The sequence below is a fragment of the Macrotis lagotis genome, chromosome 3, assembly GCF_037893015.1.
Source record: "Macrotis lagotis isolate mMagLag1 chromosome 3, bilby.v1.9.chrom.fasta, whole genome shotgun sequence".
NCBI classification, from domain to species: Eukaryota; Metazoa; Chordata; class Mammalia; order Peramelemorphia; family Peramelidae; genus Macrotis; species Macrotis lagotis.
Genome location: NC_133660.1, coordinates 39812798 through 39833179, shown reverse-complemented (window position 1 = coordinate 39833179; position 20382 = coordinate 39812798). Strand labels below are relative to the sequence as shown.

Sequence of the window (20382 nt, the reverse complement as noted above, 5' to 3'; positions counted from 1 at the left end):
TGGACTAAAACTCCTCTTTGCTGACTCATCAGTTCTTCCCACATTATCTGTAAGTGACACAAAATATTAAATGTTTAGTTTCTCAATGAATACAATTCTTTTTCCCACCTTAGGTACAGGTGAACTATTTGAAGCCATTTTCCATATGATTTGCCAAGCATACTTTTGGTCATATCAATATTCCTCTTATTGAATGAAGCTTTTTACACACTTGGCAGTTCTGTAAAGCAAATTTATATGATAGAAGCAATCCTTGTGAAGTGGGTGCTATGACTATCCCTATTTTATAGGAAACTGAGGCAAGTGGAGATTCCGGGATTTCCCCAGGGTCACACAGCTGGTTAGTGTCTGAGGCAGGATTTAAATTCACTGACCTGGCCCTCTCTCTTAGCTTTGGAGAACAAGTTTCCTTATCTGGGAGTTTTCTGTTTCAGATCCCCCCCCCCCTCCATTTACCTCATTGTTAAAAAGTTCAAATAATTATGTGTATGTGTATACTTAAACAATAATGATCGTATCGATAAAGATAACAGGTCTTATTTCCCCTTGAGAGGAATGAGTCTTATAGTTTGAGAACTCTAGCTTAATGGGAGTTTCCAGAAGTAAACCTTTCAGTTTAGTCATCTAAAGAATTCTTCCACAAATAGTGGAGTTCATACCAAAGCTTGCAGTTCTGACTTGGATAAATTTACTTAACTTTTGAATCTTCTTCCTTAGCTGTAAAATGAGGAGTTTATACTTTAATGTTCTCTGAGTTTGGGTTTTTAATGGTCACTGATAAAGTCCCTGAGTTAATATAGTCATTCTCTTACCACTTAGGAAATTTGGAATTGAATAAAGGAAAAAACAATTATGAAGTGGTATGACCTGGGAATGCAAAAAGGAAAGTAAGAACTTTTGTTCTCAGGAGCTCTAGAAGATAATTTAACTGCAGAATGGACAGAAAAGCCTGGTGGACCCGAGGGCACAGTGGAAAAGCAGAGAGCAATTCATCTTCTTTTAGTGTCATTTCCCTTATTAAAGTCACATCTGTTTCTGATATTGATGCCTTTCTGATTGGAGGACTTGGTGAAAACTTTGTCTTTTGGTTCTCTAGTGGCTCTGATTTCCAAGACTTATATCTTACAAGAGTTACTTCTTTGGATGATGGCTGTAGAAGCAGGGTGGAAATAGGAACAAGAAGTAGGTATTTTGGACATACTGTAGGAATGAAAATCATCCAGTTCAGCAATGACAACTGCCAGAGTGGATTTCTGCAGCCAAAGTTGATAACTTTTCTATTGAGAGAAACAAAACCTGTCTCCACATTAGTCCTCTGGAATCAACATTGATGACTGGGTTTCATCTGGCTTTGGCTTTTTGTGTTGTCTTTATCTATAATGATATCATAATGTTCTGATTTGGATTCTTTCTCAGCATCATTTCATGAAAGTCTTTGCATGTTTATGTGAATTTTTTGATCTGTCTTGAAGTAGAATTCATTAAGATTTATATATTGCAAGTTTGTTAAGCCAGTCCTCAACTGATGGAAACCTATATTGCAACTGATTGCATAACTTCTTCAGCATTGACTGTTCCTGTCTTTCATCTTTGAAAATTAGATGAGTGTAAAGTGATGTACCCTAGAATTTTTTTTAGAACATTGAGTTTCAGGAGGCGGAGCCAAGATGGCGACAAGAGTAGATTGTGTCTTGGGCGCTCTCTCATAAAACTTCTAAACTAAGGACTCTAACTAAATTTTCGAGAGACAGAACCCACAGAGGGACCCAGTGAGGCAGTTCTCCTACTCAAGGTAACCTGGAAAAGAGCAGAAAGGCTCCACTCCCTGGGGTTGGAGGGGCGGCCCTCCAGAGCAAAAGAACTTCAGCCTCCTGGAGGCAGCCCTAGGGCACTGGGAGCCACAGCTCACAGCAGGAGGGGAGTCTCCTGACCTACACCCTGGGGAACACAAGGCACAAATTGGGGGAAACAGCAGGAGACCTCTGCTAGAGCGAGCACGTGAAGCCCAGCCCTCAGGGCACACAGCAGCAGTGTGGCCAAGGCAGTCCTGATCCAGGTAAAAGAAGCAGGCAGAGCTGGTAAGCAGGAGCCCCCAGGGCATGAGCCCATTGAACCTAGGGAGGGGAGTGAAGAGAGACTGCGGAGCTCTACCCCTGGAACAGGACTCTGGGGTTCTGACCACATTCAGATCCCGATTGCAGTCTAGCGCCCCCCAGTAGAACAGCAGGGCCCTCCCCATCTCAGCCCCATGGCAGAGGGGGGCGCTTATGGTCATTCACAGACCAGGAGGGAAGACAGAACCTCTCACACTAAGACCCTTGTGGGAGTGTCCCAAAAGCTCAGGAAGCACCCCAAAAGCAGGCTAAGGCTAGGAAAATGAGCAAGCAGAGAAACAAGAGGAACACCATTGAGAAATATTTTGCCTTTGAGCCCAAGAAGGATCAAAACACTCAAGTCTGAAGAAGAGGAAGCACAAGCTCCTGCATCTAAAGACTCCAAGAAAAACAGAAATTGGGCTCAGGCTAGGACAGAGCTCATAAAAGACTTTGAAAATCAAATGAGGGAGTTAGAAGAAAAACTGGGAAAAGAAATGAGAGAGATGCAGGAAAAAAACATGAAAATAAAGTCAGCAGCTTAGTCAAGGAAATCCCAAAAAATGCTGAAGAAAATAGCATGCTAAAAACCAGCTTAGGTCAAATGGATAAAACAGTTCAAAGGGTTATTGAGGAGAAGAATGCTTTAAAAAGCAGAATTGGCCAGATGGAAAAAGAGATAAGAAAGCTCTCTGAGGAAAATAAGTCCATCAGACAAAGAATAGAATTCAGGGAGATAGATGAATTTACCAGAAATCAAGAATCAATACTTCCAAAACCAAAAGAATGAAAAATTAGAAGAAAGTGTGACAACTGATATGGAAAACATATTCAGGAAAGATAATTTAAAAATTATTGGAATTGGGGCGGCTAGGTGGCGTAGTGGATAAAGCACAGGTCCTGGAGTCAGGAGGACCTGGGTTCAAATCCAGTCTCAGACACTTAATAATTACCTAGCTGTGTGGCCTTCGGCAAGCCACTTAACCCCATTTGCCTTGCAAAAACCTAAAAAAAACAATTATTGGAATACCTGAAAGTCATGATCAGGAAAAGAGCCTTGACATCATTTTCAAAGAATTACAGGAAAATTGCCCTGATATCCTAGAAGCAGAGGGCAAAATAGAAATGGAGAGAATCCACAGATCCCCCTGAGAAAGAGATCCCCAAAATCCAACCCCCAGGAATGTTATAGCCAAGTTGAAGAACTCCCAAGTCAAAGAGCAAATATTACAAGCAGCCAGAACAACACAGTTCAAATATTGTGGAGCTGCAATCAGGATCTCATAGGACTTAGCAGCAGCTACATTAAAAGCTCATAGGGCTTGGAATATAATATGCCAGAAGGCAAAAGAGCTTAGAATGCAACCAAGAATCAACTACCCAGCAAGGATGAATGTACTCTTCCAGGGAAAAAGATGGACTTTCAATGAACCAGGGGAATTTCAAATGTTCCTGTTGGAATGACCAGAGCTGAACAGAAGGTTTGCTCTTCAGATACAGGACTCAGGTGAAGCATAGAGAGTGGAGGAGAGGGGGGCAAATATGAGGGACTTAATGATGATGAACTGCATGTATTCCTGCATAGAAAAATGACACTGATAATACTCATATGAACCTTCTCAATTAACAGAGCAGGTAGAATGAGCTTTTATAGATGAAGCACAGGAAAAAACTTAATTTGAAGATAAAATATGGTGTAAAAATGGAGTCAATAGAAAAAAGGGAAATGTAATGGGAGAAAGAAAAAGGAGAGGGGGGAATAGGCCAAGATATTTCATATAATAAGATTTTTCTTTATTACAATGAGCTACTACAATGATATGGAAGGAGAAGGCAAGGGGGAATGAGGGAACCTTCGCTCTCATCGGAGGTGGCTAGGAGAGGAAACAGCATATATACTCAATGGGGTATAAGCATCTGGAGTAAGAAGGAGAGAGGGGGGAGGGGGGATGTGAGTGATGGAGGAGAAGATGGACCATGGGGGGGAGAGTGGTCAGATATAATATATTTTCCTTTTTACTTCTAGCAAGGAGCTGGGATTGGAAGGCCTGTCCAGGACCATAGGGCCAGGTGGATGCTGGGCCTAAGGGGTGGTATGGGGGCTCAGGGCTTCTTGGCCCCAGGACCAGGGATCTGTCTGCTGCGCCCCTCAGCGACCCTACAGCAGAGTCAGAGTGAAAGGAGAGAGAAAATATAGTACATGGTAGTGGAGAAATACGAAAGGAAGGAGTTGTGATCAGCAATGGAAAAGGAGGAAAAATATGGAAGTAACTTTTGCCATGGACTTATAAAGAATGTGATCCACCCGTGACAGAGTTGGTGGTGTTGGAACACAGACTGAAGCACATTTTTTATCATTATTATTATTATTATTATTATTATTATTTGGGGGGGGTGCAGGGCAAATGGGGCTGGGTGGCCTGCCTGGGGCTGCATAGCAGGGTGATTGTTGGGTGTCTGAGGCCGGATTCGGACCCAGGTGCTTCTGGTTCAAGGGCCAGTGCTCTGTCCACCACCTAGCCACTCCTACTATTATTACTATTTTATTTTATTTTGGGTCTTTTTTTTTCTTTTTTTGGTTTATGTAGGGCAGTGGGGTTGGAGTGGCTTGCATGTCACATGGCTAGGTGATTGTTGGGTGGGTGTACAGGGATGGATATGGGCTTGGGTGCTCCTGGCTCCAGGGCTGGTACTCTGTCCACTGTACCACCTGGCCATACCTACAATTATTACTGTTATTTTTTAATTTCAATTTTAATTTTTTTCTCTCCCCTTTACTTTATCAAACTCAAGTGAGTCTATATTTTTGGGGGGAGGGGGTACTTTGTTTACTCTTAAACAAGAATATTTTATTGCTGTATAAAAAAATTGTACAAAATGAGAATAAACATTAAATTACAAAAAAAAGAACATTGAGTTTCTCAATATTTAAAATAAATTCTTATATCTTTTCATATTTCCAAAATTTCTCCCAATATTTCTCTCCTGGTATGTCTCTTAACTGTTATTTTTTTTCTATTTTTAATCCCTTGCATATTTTTCTTTTGAAAGTCTCATTTCTTGAATGGATGTACAAATTGTGGTATATAAATCAACTACTATTATGTTGAACTTTTACTGTTGTAATGAGCATTCTTGGACTCCAATCATAAAACTACCCCTCTCCTCATATAGAGAGGGAAGAACTTGGAATGCAGAATGAGACGAATAATTTTTGGATGTGTCCAATGTGGAAATTTGTTTTGATTGACTATGCGTGTTTTTAATGGGTTTTGTTTTCTCATGTTCTTAATTAGGAGAAGGTGAAGGGAAAAGGAAGATCTTGGCTGAGTAAAACAATTTTTGTTTCTTTTCTTTTTTTGCAAGGCAGTGGGGTTAAGTGACTTGCCCAAGGTCACACAGCTAGGCGATTATTTATTATTTAGTGTCTGAGGTCGAATTTGAACTCAGGTACTCCTGACTCCAGGGCCTGTACTTTATCCACTGAACCACTTAGCCGCCCCCTGAGTAAAACAATTAAAAAAAATTTCATATCCTTTGACCATTGGCTATTGGAAAATGGCTTTCAGACTTTTACATATTTGTGTCTTCTTTTTAGATAATCTGAATGTCAGATTTTTATCAGAATTGTTTGCTGCAAAATTTTGCCCCCCCCCAATTGCTTGCTTCTTTTTGTAAATCTTGTTGGGTTAGTTTTGTTTGCCCCCTCCTCCCCTAAGTTAATTTTAGAGTATTTTGGGGAGAGCTTCTGGGATTTCCTGCCTTCATTCCTCCATCTTGACTCTGTCTCTCCCAAGTAAATTTTATTGTCTGAAAATTGTCTATTGTCTTCTGTAATTTAATCTGTTTCTTGTCTCGTTATTCATTTTCGTCAGTTGATATAAATCTTTCCACAGTTCTCTATATTGATTTTGTTTTTTATTATAACACAGTATTACATATTTTACTACACTTTGGAACCACAATTTATTTAGCCATTCTTCAGGTGATGGGTTCTATTTTGTTTCCAGTTCTTTGCTATTACAAAATGTTCTTGTATAAATATTCTGGTGAATGTAGGACTTTTATTTCTGCCTTTGAGTCTTTGGATATCTTGGTCAAAGATCATGGGCGAGTTCCAAATAGCTTTTCAGGATTGTTTGATTTATTTGTAACTCCCATCAGTGGTTAAGTATATTAGTGTGTCTATCTTTCTTCAACTTCTAACATTTACTATTCTTAACTTCTGTCATCTTTGCTATTTTGCTAGGTGGGAGGTAAAACCTAAGTGTTTATTTCTACATTTGTCATATTTAATTGGTGGTTTGGAGCAATTTAAAAAAATTTGCTTATTAGTAGTTTACAGTTCTTTTATCCATATCCCTTAATAGTTTACAGTTCTTACTGTCTATATTGGGTGGCCCTTTATCCATTTGGAAATGATGCGTGTGTGTGTGTGTGTGTGTGTGTGTGTGTGTGTGTGTGTGTGTGTATTGTATGTAAAAGATTTTGGCTCTCTGCTTTGCATTATTCTACACAAAAGATAATCAGATCTTAGAGAGAAAGATCTTGCAAAGAGGTTAAAAAATTTGAAGGGGGCTTGTTAAAAGTTTTTACTTAGCCTTGTAAGCCTATGCATCCACAAAATACTATGCTCGTATATATTCTTTACTATAACTCTGAATTTTTTAAATTGGAAATGAATTATCTGCTCCCAAAACTCAGATTATATATTATGCAGGGTGATGCAAAAATCTCAGTGCAGCTTTCACCTTGAACAATTGCACTAAAACTTTTAGGACTTTGTGTGGGAATACTACCATAAACGCAGTGGCTTGGTTTAATTGTTAATATTTGGATTTCACTGGATTAAACTTTTCTCTCTTTTTTTTTTATAGAGCTTAAGTTGGCATGCAGGTATATTTCTTTTTGGGAACCTGGATCTCTTAATTGGTATGGGGAATTCTTGGTTAGGACACTCTTTCAACCAAGGCAGAGTGTTAACATTTTTATAATTTGTGATTTGAGAGAGTTAATTGGAGCACTGAGAGGGTAGATAAATTGCCAGGCTTAGAATATGTCCAGAAACAAGGTTTGTGCTCACATATTTCTGATTCTCTTGACCTGGGCACACTGCCTTTCTTAGTTTCCATATGAAATGAAAACCTTTTGGACTTCGATAGCCAGATTTTACATTTAAATCCCTATTTAGCTGATAAATCTAATAAAGAAGATTTATGTTTTACTAAGAAACAAAATTTCAGTTTGATACATTTGGAATTACTATTTTATGTATTCTTTTTGTTATATATAGTTTTGTCTGACTGGTTTGCCATTTTCTTCTCCAGCTTATTTTACAAATGAGAAAAAAGTGAGGCAAACAGGGTTTAGTAAGACTTGTCTGAGTAAATGTCTGAGACTGGATTTGAACTTAGATCCTCCTGACTCCATAGCTGTTATGCTATCCACTATGTCACCTTAGGTGATGTGTCCTTTTATAGATTTGTAAACTGAGATGTATTTTATCTAAGAGAAGACAGAACCGAGCTTCCCTCTCCCATTTCCCAAACATTATTTTAAAAAAAACAAAAACAACAGCAAACAATTGTAATAGATAAGCAAAAGAGATTTCTACATTGGCCATGTCTGAAAATGTATTTCTAGTTCTTGAGTATATCCTTTGTCTGTAAGGAAGTGTGGGAGTAATGCTTTATTATTGGTATTCAGTTATGGTTGTTCATTGCATTGATGAAATTCTTAAGTCTTTCAAATTTTATTTAGTTTCAGTTTTTTCTTAATTTTTCTTATTGTACATTATATTATTAAAGCATAGTTTGTTTTAGGCATTCCAGTCTTCATTGATGGACTACCCTCTTGTTTCTAATTCTTGGTTCCACCAAAAAGATCATCTCTGAATTTTTTATACATATGGATCTTTTTTCCTCTCTTTGATCTCTATTAGTGGTATTGCTAAGTCAAAGGATATGCACATTTTTTTGATTTTTGGATCATGGTACCAAAATGCTTTCCAGAATGACTGGAGCAATTCACAATTCCACCAACTGTCATTTTCCTTTTTTGGTTTTCTTGTTCCATCAGATAGGTGTGAAATATACTCCTAGAGCTATTTTAATTTTCATTTCTCTAATTATTAGTTATTTAGATTATCTTTTTCATTTGTTGTCATTTTTAATCATCCCCTCATTAAAAAAAAACTGAGGGTGGAGAGGAACCTTGTCACATCCATACAGTGGTTATATCCAAAAAAAGTATGTCTCTGTGCTTTGAGTCCCATCACCTCCACATCAGGAGGTAGCTGTCATTCTTCAATATCCATCTTCTGGAATTGAGGCTAGTCATGGTGATGTTCAAGGCTTCCCATACCTCCTCTTTATGGAGAAGGAAGAGGGTAGAGTGGGGAAAGTGTGTTCAGCAGCAGTCTTCTTGGATCGATGTAGTTTGCAGCTTCTGTTCTGCCCCTCTTCTTTTTTCTTTGCCTGGAGCCCAATGACAGGATTGGAACCTTTCTTTGGAGCTATCCTCAATGGTTAGACTTTGTTTTTCTTTGGGCCAATCCTGATTTTTATCTACCTGTCTTTTTACTCCCCCTTCCCCCCCCCTTTTTAACCCTGTTGAGTGGAATGTAGGTAGTTCTCAGTATGAATAAGAAATCTAGTGAAATGGTCACATTATTCAAATTCATGCTATTCAAAATTATAATAGTTATATGCTAAAATAAGATAATTGTTTAGTCCAGTGGAAATTTGAAAAAAATTAGATATTTAATTTATTAATGTAATGACAAAAGATAAGAAAAATGTTTTATTCAGTTTTATTGCAAAATAAGTGTAAGAGTAGCTATAATAAGCACAGTTTAAAGGTTCATATTAAATAATACAAAATAATAAAGGTATATTTAAGTGATGTTCCTGATGAAGTTTTTGTTGCTGTCATCATATTTTAGCAATATAGATCAAATTGTCCTCTTCTTTAATTTTTCATATATACACTTATGGGTGCAGAGAGCTTTATCTGAGTCTGTGCAAATTGACATGATCTTATTCTCACAGAATCTCTTGTAGTTGGATGGCCCTGAGTCATTATCTAAATCAGTGTTACTTAACTGATGTTATTGGGCCTCATAGTATTTTTTAAAAAATTTGTTTTTTCCAACTATCTGCAACAGTAGTCTTTTCCAATCATTATTTTTGCAGGTTTTGAGTTTTACATTTTTCTCCCCCTGACAGAAAGCAATCTGATATAGGCTCTACATTTATACCCATCCTAAGCATAGATCCATATCGATCATATTGTGAGAGTGGAATCAACTCTAAATGGAAGAAAGAAAAATACTAAAGAGAAAAAAATGGCATACATAAGACAACTTCTAAAAATTGAAGATAATAATCTTTGATCTGCATTTAAACTCCACAACTCCTTCTCTGGATATGGATGGTATTTTTCAACACAAGTCTTTTAGAATTGTCTTTAATTATTGTACTGCTGAAATGAACCAATCCATCAAGGTTGATCCATCACCTCCATGTTGTTAGTATGTGTGATGTTCTTCTGTTCCTGCTTATTACACTCAGCATCAGTTTATGAATGCCTTTTCAGGCTTTTCTGAAATCCCATCCCTTGTGATTTCTTATAAAAGACTAGTATTCCATCACATACATATACTACAGTTTGTTCAACCATTCCCCCATTGTGAGCATCCCCATAATTTCCAATTCTTTGCTACCACAAAAAGAGTTGCTATGAATACTTTTGTTCATGTGTGATATTTTTTTTTTACCTTTTTTCCTGATGTCTCAGGATACAGACTCAGGACTTGTATGGATCAAAGGGGTGCACATTTTTATTGCTTTTTGATCATAATTCCAAATGGCTCTCCAGAATGGTTGGATCAGTCCACCAACAATGCATTGATATCTCAGTTTTCCCATATTCCCCTCCAACATTGATCATTATCCTTGCTAGTCATATTGGTCACTTTTTTCACCATCATTTATACTGTTCTGACATCTTGTTCTGTTTTTATATTACTATGACTGTGTTTGTGCCATTCAAATACATCAAATTTCTATTCTGATGCAACAATAAGCTCTTCTTTCTTCTAGCAGGTGAATCTGGGGTTTTCTTTTTGTCCCTTTTGTCAAGGACACTTAAAAAAATGAACACGACTCTTGATAACTTGATGTGTAGTGGCGCATTATACCCAAATGCAACAAATATGCAAATATAGACTGACCTCAGAGTTATGTTAAAAATTCATCTTCCTCTTCACACATCCCATAATTAAGTTTTGGTTCACATCAGATGCCAATCATTTTAACAGTTCTTACTGAATGAAATTTTGTATTTTTGAAGCTCTGATTGATCATGCCCTAGTTATATTTTGTGTGTTATTATCTTTTGTTTTGTTTTTGCAGGGCAGTGGGGTTAAATAACTTGCCCAAGGTCACACAGGTAAGTAGGTGTTAAGTGTCTGAGGCCACATTTGAATTCAGGTCCTGACTCCAGGCTAGATACACTGTGCCACCTAGCTGGTGTGTGTGTGTGTGTGTGTGTGTGTGTGTGTGTGTGTGTGTGTGTGTGTGTGTCTGTGTGTGTCTGTGTGTGTCTGTGTGTGTCTGTGTGTGTCTGTGTTCCTCTTTACTTTGACCAGTTCAAATGAAAGTGAGGTTCCACCCCCATTGTTTCCCTCCTTATTTATAGTCTTACACTCAGATTTTGTGAGAAAATTACCCCCCACACCATTGTGCTCCATTTTCATCTCTGATCTTTCTCCCTTGTTTTATTTGCATAATTACAAATTGCTGCCCCAAACTGAAGTACTAATTCAAAACTCTACCAACAATATACTAGTGCCTATTTTCCTATCGCCTATTCCCATCTTTTGTCATCTTTGCAAATTTGCTGTGGGTCAACCATATAGCAGATTTTCTAGAATTTTCTAAGTCAACTAGTTATCTTCATTAACAACAGGATTTCTTTAAAAAAATATCCTTTGTGTTTATCTTTTACATCTTTAATTACTTTCTCTTTTGTCTTATTGCTAGTGTTAGAATCTTTAAAAGTATATTAAATAGGGGCAGCTAGGTGGTGCAGTGGATAGAGCACCAGCCCTGGAGTCAGGAGGACCTGAGTTCAAATGTGGCCTCAGACACTTAATAATTACCTAGCTGTGTGGCCTTGGGAAAGTCACTCTTAACCCCATTGCCTTAAATAGATAAAAAAAAAAATTTAAAACGTATATAAAATAATAGGGAGAGTTTGGCAAAAACTTCTGGAATATCCCATTTGTGCTTGCTTTTTTTTTTTTGTAGAGTTATGCTAAAGGTTTTTAACTTAAATGACTGTTGTATTTTACTAGAATTTTCTGCAGTTTTTCTACATTTTACATTTTATTTTCAAATAAATTTTTATTGATTTCTCAAAGTATTTTTACATCTCCAAAATTTTTCTCAGTATCCCTCCCTCTCATCATTGCCCATATAAGATTTATTTTAAGGAAAAAATCAGTGAATCTGACCATCAAAACAAAAAGATCTAAAAACAAGAATATGTGATACCCTGAGCCCTCCCACCGCTCTACAGCGGGGTAAAGGTTTTTCTTTTCTTACCTCTTTTTCGAGCCAAGCTTTTGTTCTGTGTAATTTTAGAAGCATTTGCTTTTGATTGTTATTTCTTTTTATTTTGTAGTCATTGAATATATTGTTTTCTTGCCTTGCTTTTTTACTCTGAATCGTCATGTCAATCTTTCCATGATTTTCCCTATATTTCTCATCTTCATCATTTCTTAAAGTACAGTTGGTTCCATTTGTTTATCTATTTCCCAATTGTTGATTGTCTACTTTGCTTCCAATTCTTTATTACCATGAAAACCAAATATATGTTGGTGGACAGTGTGCGGGAACCTTCTTCTGCCATACTCCACCCCTTCTGTTCCATACCTTCTTTGTCTCTCCATTTCCTAGTTTTGGACTTTGAACTTAATTCATTCCTTTTTTCTTTATTCCTTCTAGTTCTTTTCTTTTTTCCTCTCTTCTAAGGAAACTAAAAGATTTTCACTCAAAATTTCCTCTAACTTCATTGTTAATGTTAAGTACCTTTTCTACGAAGGATTTCTTTTCCTTGTCTGGTCAGTTCTCTCCACATTCTCCCTTCTACATTTTTATTCATTGATGTGTGGTTCTCATAGGTATTGATATTTATTTCCCTGTGTTCCTCATCAAATCAAAGCTTCTAAAAGACTTAGTTTGAATTTCCCATTCAAAACAATTTCTGTGGTTATTATCTTATGGATCTTATGTCTCCTCCCCTCCTTTTCTGTTTAATCTTTGTTGGGTTTCATTTCCTCCATAAGGTAGAGAGGTTAGAAGGATTTCCCCATTGTAGAAATTTTCCTTTATCCCTATTTCATTTGGTTTACTTATATCATATGCCTCATTTTCCTCCCATTTACTATATAATATCCTTTCTAAGTCATTGCATGCTCTCTCATCTTTTCAGGTATCACTTGCCTTTAGAAGTTCTGATTTCCCTTTCCCTAAGGCATGTTGGTGTCCATAGAGGAATGATTTCCTTAGAAGTACAGCTTGAGATTTAAAGGAAGCAATCATTCTGTGCACTTTTCACAGAACCCTTGCAGATTATGTGTACGATATTGTGAGGTTCCTCTCTTGTTGTTATTGATACTCACTTGTGTCCAACTCTTCATGACCCCATTTGGGGATTTTCTTGGCAAAGATACTGGAGTGAGTTACCATTTCCTTCTCCAGCTCATTTTATAGTTAACAAAATTGAAGCCAACAAGGTTAAGTGACTGGCCTAGGATCACTCAGCTAGTAAGTGACTGAGGCTTGATTTGAACTCATGAAGATGAGTCTTCCTGACTCCAGATCCTGCACTCTATCCATTTGTGCCACCTAGCTGCCCCTATACTCCCATTACAGAATACATATCGATGTCCACCATGGGAGTGTTCTTAATTGACAAGATGCCCAGAGACAACTTAAAAGACAACATCCTGTGTCATCTTTCCCGTTCTTTTCACTCCTTAGATAGGGGTTGTTTCATTTCTTAGATGGGGGACTGTTTTCCCTTAAGTTTACTGTTGATTTGAATATGTTATCTCATTCCCTTCTAACTTCAGCCTCCTTGTCTTTATCCTTCTATTCTTGAATTTATACATTGATTCAACTATACAGCTGGGTAGTTACGAATTGTTTCAGTCTTGTTCTCTACCTTTATCAGAAATATTTCTTCTGATTCTCCTTTCATCTTTGTTCCCTTTGTATACTTTTAGGGGAAAAAAATGTCTTAATGTTCCCTCTGTTGTTTCTTTAATTCCACAGGTATCTTCTCTCTCTAGATTTGTTCCCCCCCCCCCTTTAATGTTCTCTAGAGATGAATTGTTTTATTACTTGTACTTTTCTGGATAATTGTTTACTTTTCTTTGTGGTTTTGGTTTCTGGGTACTTTTCAGAGCAAATAATTTGTCTTCTTTATGGGGGGGTGAGGATATATGTGTAGTAATGTTTCAAATGACTTGCTTTTTATTGAAGATCCACCTTTTTTCAGTGTTATTTAGGCTCCAATTTGTGTGGTTTGTCATTTGGGGTTGCATCTTGAGCTTTTTTATATTTTGTAATAAATTATTCCATATTCTTCTGTTTCTGAAGGGTGTACACTAATCTTCCGTTACTGAATTTCATTTCGTCTATATTTGTAGGTCTTTCTCCTTGTCTTTTACGAGAATTTGTCATAAGTTTGTCCACTTGTGTGTCTTGGAGTTTGCAGAATAGGTCTTTTTTGTTTTTTGTTTTAGAGGTGATTTATGGATTTTTTTCCAGTGCTGCTTTCTTTGTTTTCAGTATTCAGATGTTTCAGATAGTTGTCTTGTTCTATTTGTTGCATTATCATGTTCAAGGTTTTTGTTTTTTTATTGTTGTTGAGGGAATTTGATCCTTAAGTTGTCTCTGCATCCTGTCTTTTGAGATCAATTATGTTTTCTTTGTAGGGTTTTCATTTTCTTTTAACATTATTGAATTTTGCTTTTTATCTTCCAGATAATTCTTTATTCCATTTACTTGTTTTTTAATTTATTTTTTATTCTCATTTTGTACAAATGGTTTTTTACATTAATAAAATATTCTTGTTTACAAGTAAACAAAATACCCCTCCCCCCCCATGAATATAGATAGACTTGCTTGGGTGAAAAAATTAAAGAGGAGAGAAGAAAAATTAAAATTAAAAAAATAATAATAATAATTGTAGGTATGGCCAGGTGGCCAGCCCTGGAGCCACGAGCACCCGAGTCCATATCCAGCCTCGTAAACTCAACAATCACCCAGTCGTGTGACATGCAAGCCACCAGATCCCCACTGCCCTGCAAAAACCAAAAAGAAGGAAAAAAAAGACCCAAAATAAAACAAAATAGTAATAATAGTAGGGGTGGCTGGGTGGCAGACAGAGCATTGGCTCTTGAGCCAGGAGCACCTGGGTCCAAATCTGGCCCCAGACACCCAAAGATCACCCTGCTATGTGGCCCCAGGCAGGCCACCCAGCCCCACTTGCCCTGCACCCTCCCCCAAATAATAATAACAAAAAATGTGCTTCATTCTTTGTTCCAACACCATCAACTCTGTAGTGGGTGGATCACATTCTTTATGATAAGTCCATCACAAAAGTTACTTCCATATTTTTCCAACGTTGCCATTGCTGATCGCAGCTCCCTCCTTTCTTATTTCTCCACTACCATGTACTATATTTCCTCTCTCCTTTCACTCTGACTCTGCTGTAGGGTCGCTGAGTGGTGCAGCAGACAGATCCCTGGTCCTGGGGCCAAGAGGCCCTGAACCCCCATACCACCCCTGAGGCCCAGAATCCACCTGGCCCCGTGGTCCTGGGCAGGCCTTCCAATCCCAGCCCCTTGCAAGAAGTAAAAAAAAATGTGTTACATCTGACCAGTCTCCCCCCATGGTCCATCCTCTCCTCCATGACTCACATCCTCCCCTTCCCCCGTCCCCCCCTTACTCCAGATGTCTATACCCCATTGTGTATATATGCTGTTTCCTCTCCTAGCCACCTCTGATGAGAGCAAAGGTTCCCTCATTCCCCCTTGCCTCCCCCCTTCCATATCATTGCAATAGCTCATTGTAATAAAAAAAATCTTATTATGTGAAATATCTTAGACTATTCCCCCTCTCCTTTTTCTTTCTCCCATTCCATTTCCTTTTTTTTCTATTGACTCCATTTTTACACCCTATTTTATCTTCGAATTCAGCTTTTTCCTGTGCTTCAACTATAAAAGCTCCCTCTACCTGCTCTATTAACTGAGAAGGTTCATATGGATATTATCAGTATCATTTTTCTATACATGCTGTTCATCCTCATTAAGTCCCTCATATTTGCCCCCCTCTCCTCCAATCTCCATGCTTCACCTGAGTCCTGTATCTGAAGATCAAACCTTCTGTTCAGCTCTGGCCATCCAAAAGGAACCTTTGAAATTCCCCTGGTTCATTGAAAGTTCATCTTTTTTCCTGGAAGAGGACATTCAGCCTTGCTGGGTAGTTGATTCTCGGTTGCATTCTAAGCTCTTTTGCCTTCCGGTATATTGTATTCCAAGCCCTACGAGCTTCCAATGTAGTTGCTGCTAAGTCCTGTGTGATCCTGACTGCAGCTCCATGATATTTGAACTGTGTCCTTCTGGCTGCTTGTAATATTTTCTCTTTGACTTGGGAGTTCTGGAACTTGGCTATAATATTCCTAGGGGTTGGTTTTTTGGGATCTCTTTCTCGGGGGATCGGTGGATTCTCTCCATTTCTATTTTGCCCTCTGCTTCTAGAATATCAGGGCAATTTTCCTGTAGTAATTCTTTGAAAATGATGTCAAGGCCCTTTTCCTGATCATGACTTTCAGGTATTCCAATAATTTTTAAATTATCTTCGCTAAGTCTGTTTTCCATGTCAGTTGTTTTTTCAATGAGATATTTCACATTTTCTACTAATTTTTCATTTTCTTTTTGGTTTTGAAGTATTGATTCCTGATTTCTGGTAAATTCATCCATCTCCCTGAATTCTATTCTTTGTCCGAAGGATTTGTTCTCCTCAGAGAGTTTTCTTATCTCTTTTTCCATCTGGCCAATTTTGCTTTTTAAAGCATTCTTCTCAATAACTTTTTGAACTGTTTTATCCATTTGACCTAAGCTGGTTTTTAGCATGCTATTTTCTTCAGCATTTTTTTGGATTTCCTTGACTAAGCTGCTGACTTCATTTTCATATTTTTCCTCCAGCTCTCTCCTTTCTTTTCCCAGTTTTTCTTCCAACTCCCTCATTTGATTTTCAAAGTCTTTTTTTAAGCTCTGTCATAGCCTGAGCTCAATTTCTGTTTTTCTTGGAGTCTTTAGATGCAGGAGCTTGTGCTTCCTCATCTTCAGATTGAGTATTTTGATCCTTCTTGGGCTCGTATGCAAAATATTTCTCAATAGTCTTCCTCTTATTTCTCTGCTTGTTCATTTTCCCAGCCTGGGCCTGGTTTGGGGGTGCTTCCTGAGCTTTTGGGACACTCCCACAAGGGTCTCAGTGTGTGAGGCTTTGTCCTCCCTCCTGGTCTGTGAATGACCATAAGTTCCCCCCTCTGCCACGGGGCCAAGGTGGGGGGGCCCCTGCTGTTCTATGGGGGGCCTAGACTGGGATCAGGATCTGAATGTGGGCAGAGCCCCAGAGTCCTGTTCCAGGGGCAGAGGACAGAGCTTGGCAGTCTCTCTTCACTCCCCTCCCTCAGCTCAATGGGCTCATGCCCTGGGGGCTCCTGCTTACCGCCTCCGCCTGCTTCTGTTTCCAGTCTGGGCTTTAGAAAGACCAAGCTGCTCATTGTGTGCCCTGAGGGCTGGGCTCCAAGTCCTCGCTCTGGCAGAGGTCCCCCGCTGTTCCCCCACTTTGTGCCGGTGCTCCCCGGGGTGCAGCTCAGGAGACTCCCCCACTGCCGTGAGCTGAGACTCCCAGCGCCCTGGGGCTGCCTCCAGGAGGCTGAAGTTCTTTCAGTCTGGCGGGCCACCCCTCTGGTGGGCTGCCCCTCTGACCCCGGGGAGCAGAGCCTTTCTGCTCTTTTTTCCAGGTTACCTTGAGTAGGAGAACTGCCTCACTGGGTCCCTTTGTGGGTTCTGTCTCTCGAAAGTTTAGTTAGAGTCCTTAGCTGATGAGTTTTATTAGAGAGCTCCTAAGACTCGATCCCTTCATGTCACCATCTTGCCATTTACTTGTTCTCTTGGCAGATACTTGCTGGTTTTTCTATTCTGTTCATCCTTTTTTAAAAAAAGTGAGTCCCAGATTCTCTCCCATCCCACTCATTGAGAAGACAAGCAGCATGATATCAATCATACAGGTTAAATCATGCAAAATATATTTCCGTATTAAGCCATGTTGCCTAAAAAAAAAAATCTCACCAAAAACCCAACAATAATAGAAAGTAAGAAACATAAAGAAAGTGAAAAGGGGATGCTTCAGTTTGCACCCACTTCATCAGTTTTCTCTCTGGAGGGTCCTCTCATGGGTCCTTTGGAATTGTGGATCATTATATTGATCAGAATATCTAAGTCTTCCACAGTTGATCATTATTATAGTATTGCTATTGTTGTTTTTTGTCCTTTGTACTCAAAGAGAACCAATGACACTAAGAAGGTGAAGCCTTGACTTGAAAAGCTGTGCAAAGTCACCAACCTCACTCCTTTTTCAGGAGTCATTGAGTCCAGTGGCAAGATAGAGAGGTCAGGATGACTGATGATGGCCAGGGATGCAGTAGGAAACCTTGGCCTTTTTAAGCAAAGATCTTTCTCAGGTTTCAGTTTGTGTGAAGCAATATCTACTGATTTTTCACAGCCCTTCTTTACTTGAATCCAATTCACTTGCAAATTAAAATGCAAAAGACATCACTTTCCTATCCCCATTGGTCCTCTTCTGAAAACATTGCAAATAGAATTGATTTTTTTTTTTTCCTTGACTGAGTGAAGAAGACTTTTTTTTTTGCCTACTTCACCTTCCACAATGAAAGGGTTACTATGTATTTATTGTGTATTTAATCTATCCCACCAATCCCCTGCTCTAATGTTTAGCCAGGATCAGATTGTTCTGATGATTCCTGCTTTGTAATACAGCATGAAATCTGATACTGGTAAGTCTTTTTTTTATCCACATTTTTTTTCATTGATTCTATTGATAATCTTTTATCTTTCCAGATGAATTTTGTTATTATTTTCTCTGCTAATTATTTCTACTAGGCAGGCTGTAAATATTGCTTTCAAGATTCTAATTTTTCTCTTGAACTGTTCAAGAATGTTCTTCTGTGGTCATGCTCCTGGGAATCTCAAGATTTTTATTTCTGTCATTTTCTTTTATCCTGAAATAGTCATCTAGATATGTTTTCAGTTGCTTAGATGTCCTGGGTGTCCTTAGATGTCCTGGAGCCCAGCTTACCTTCATTTTTTCTAAGACTTCTTTTTGCAAGGCAAATGGGGTTAAGTGGCTTGCCCAAGGCCACACAGCTAGGTAATTATTAAGTATCTGAGGCTGGATTTGAATTCAGGTACTCCTGACTCCAGGGCGGGTGCTCTATCCACTGTGCCAACTAGTCTCCCCCTTCTAAGGCTTGATTTATCACCTTGAGCTTTCAGTTTTTAACTGAGCTTTCTCAGTTCTTTGGAGCATTATAGTGTTCCCCCCCCCCCCCCCATTCCTCTATTACTAACTTCTTTTTCATAGTGAATTCCTCAGGCCTGGACCTCAAAGTTGTCTTGGACTCCTTTCACATTGGGTGAATCACTTTTTAATCAACCTTAACTCTGTCCAATGTGACAAGGTATGGGGAGAGATTGGGGGTGCCAGAATTGGTCCCATCTCGATGCGGATCCATTTTTTTTCAGTTCTAATGCTGTTGTTCCAGGCTAAGTAGGCTTCTGCATTCTTATACCTTTTTTCCTTCCATATAAGGGAAATTGCATTCAGGTTTAAGTCCAATCTGGAATAGTATATAATTTTAAAAAATATCATTGTAGTTTTTTTTTTTTGCTTGAATTTTTGCATTAATATTCTCTAGGGCTATAATTTTCTCTTCCTTAGTTAGGTATGAACTCCATAATTATAGTATAGAAAGAGTTTATAGAAGAGTATAGAAGGATACTCACCCCCCCCCTTGATTTTGTTTGTTTGTTTTAGGTTTTTGCAAGGCAAATGGGGATAAGTGGCTTTCCCTAGGCCCCACAGCTAGGTAATTATTAAGTTTTGAGACTGGATTTGAACCCAGGTACTCCTGACTCCAGGGCCGGTGCTTTATCCACTGCGCCATCTAGCCACCCCACACCTTGATTTTGTAAGTAGTTTATATAATATTGGAATTAATTTCCTTGATTCAATTCACTTGGAAGTTCATCTGGTTTGGGGTTTTTTTTTAAATGTCTTGTTCATATTTTTGATCTGATGTTCAGTTATTTAAATAATTCATTTCTTGTACTCTTATCCTGTATGGTATTTTGCAATTATTCCCTTCATCTTAAATTGTCAGTTTTGTTGGCATGTAATTAAGTTGTTTTTGAATCACTCTCTTTTTTTCTGGGCGTCTCTCAGTTAATAGCATTTATTCATTGTTTTAGATGTTTTCTTCTGTCAACTCCTCTTCAGCCCCTGTTCCTGAATTGGGGCTTTGTACTTGGATCAGACTCAGTTCTTTGAAATGCTATAAGGAGGCCCTTGCTTGTCCTGTATGTGATCCCTTAAGACTTGGCCCAACCTTGTAAAGGAATTTGTGAATTTTGCCATTGTTTCCTGATGACTTGCCTTAGGTTTTTGCCTTGTACTTCCTGCTTCCTTCTTTCATGACCTTGAGCTTGTAGTTACTGGCTCTGGTTGTTCCTGAGACCCTGACATAGCCCATCTAGATGGTGCTCATGTTAGATTTTTCTGTAACACCCCACCCCCACCCCCACCCCCACCCCCACCCCTACCTGCTAGTACTTTCCAGGTCCCTGGTTCTTTGTCTTGATGAGGCTTAGATCATGGCTACTTGGATATTAGGTTTGATGTGGGCTATCTGGGCACTAGTGTAGCCTTGTCTCCTGATGGGAGATCAGACTGCTTGACACACCATGGCTTGTGTGTACACATATCTTTTGAAGAATTGTCAGTCTTTTTGTAGGTAGAATGTAGAGTATGTGAAATGAAGTTAGAAAAATAGTTTGAAGTCTTCTTGCATATGGGGAGGGGACAAGGGTGTGTATGTATGGTTAAATGCCAAGTTAATGAACTTAAAA

The 20382-nt window shown here is 38.6% G+C and overlaps 1 protein-coding gene across 1 annotated transcript in view; it reads left to right on the top strand.

Annotated features, from left to right (window-relative positions):
* CCNI (cyclin I) overlaps nucleotides 1-20382 on the top strand; it is a 52377-nt gene that overhangs the window by 5962 nt on the left and 26033 nt on the right. The gene's annotated exons all lie outside the window — the stretch shown is intronic.